We start from the raw sequence: 1,708 nt of genomic DNA on the forward strand, positions 1-1,708 counted from the left end.
ATTTTCAAAAACTTAGGCGAGCACTGGGCTGCAGCTAAGCCCCCGAGTGGGAGGTTTGCTCTCCACTGGTAGGATTTTCAAAAACTTAGGCGAGCACTGGGTTGCAGCTAAGCCCCCGAGTGGGAGGTTTGCTCTCCACTCGGTAGGATTTTCAAAAACTTAGGCGAGCACTGGGCTGCAGCTAAGCCCCCGAGTGGGAGTTTTGCTCTCCACTCGGTAGGATTTTCAAAAACTTAGGCGAGCACTGGGCTGCAGCTAAGCCCCCGAGTGGGAGGTCTGCTCTTCACTCGGTAGGATTTTCAAGGCGTACCTCTGGAGAAGGAGGTAGCAGTCCACCTGCACCTCGTCCTCCTCGCAGAGCGCATGTTGTATTTGTGGCGTAGCTCGGAAGGAGAAGGTAGCAGTCGACCTGCACCTCGCCCTCCTCGCAGAGCACATGTTGTATTTGTGGCGTAGCTCAGAAGGAGAGGGTAGCAGTCGACCTGCACCTCGTCCTCCTTGCAGAGCGCACGTTGTATTTGAACTTAGGCGAGCTCAATGCTGCAGCTAAGCCTCCGAGTGGAAGGCTGGCTTACCACTCGGTAGGATTTTCAAAAACTTAGGCGAGTACTTGGACTGCAGCTAAGCCTCCGAGTGGAAGGCTGGCTTACCACTTGGTAGGATTTTCAAAAACTTAGGCGAGCACTGGGCTGCAGCTAAGCCCCCGAGTGGGAGGTCTGCTCTTCACTCGGTAGGATTTTGTTTAACTTAGGCGAAACGGATTTTGCAGCTAAGCCTTCGAGTGGAAGGCTGGCTTACCACTCGGTAGGATTTTGTTTAACAGACTTAGGCGAATCAGATTCGCATCCAAGCCACCCACTGGGGGATTGCTTTATGTGGACAAAAGTAATAACAATTACTGGGAAAATTATAAAGCTCTTGTCTTTGATAAATAAACTACAGAAGTACTTTTATTACAACTCATCTGAGTGAATACTTAAGTGTAAAAGGGGCGGAGAAGCTCCACGTTCCAAGCTCGGGGCTCGTCGATCTGATGCTCGACATTGTAAAGACGGTATGCTCCATTGTGGAGAACCTTGGTGACGATGAAGGGACCTTCCCAAGAAGGAGCAAGCTTGTGTGGTTTCTGCTGATCCACTCGGAGAACCAAATCTCCTTCCTGGAAGGCTCGACTCTTCACGTTTTTGGCGTGGAAGCGACGCAAGTCTTGTTGATAAATGGTCAATCGGATCAGAGCCATCTCCCTTTCTTCCTCTAAAAGGTCGACTGCATCCTGCCGTGCTTGTTCTGCCTCAGCCTCGGTGTAGAGCTCGACCCGAGGAGCATTGTGGAGAAGGTCACTCAGCAAGACTGCTTCAGCTCCATAGACCAAGAAGAACGGAGTTCTTCCAGTCGACCGGTTGGGCGTGGTCCTTAACCCCCAAAGCACCGAGGGAAGTTCGTCGACCCATGCACCAGCCGCATGCTTGAGATCACGCATCAAACGAGGTTTCAACCCTTTGAGAATCAAGCCGTTGGCTCGTTCTGCCTATCCATTCGACTGTGGATGGGCGACTGAAGCATAGTCGACTCGTGTGCCTTGAGACGTGCAGAAAGCTCTGAATTCTTCGGAATTGAACTTTGACCCGTTGTCAGTGATGATGATGTGCGGGACTCCATATCTGAATATCAATTCTCTGATAAAGCTGACAGCAGTACCGGCATCGAG

The sequence above is a fragment of the Triticum dicoccoides genome, chromosome 2B (genome assembly GCF_002162155.2).
Source record: "Triticum dicoccoides isolate Atlit2015 ecotype Zavitan chromosome 2B, WEW_v2.0, whole genome shotgun sequence".
Lineage (NCBI taxonomy): Eukaryota > Viridiplantae > Streptophyta > Magnoliopsida > Poales > Poaceae > Triticum > Triticum dicoccoides.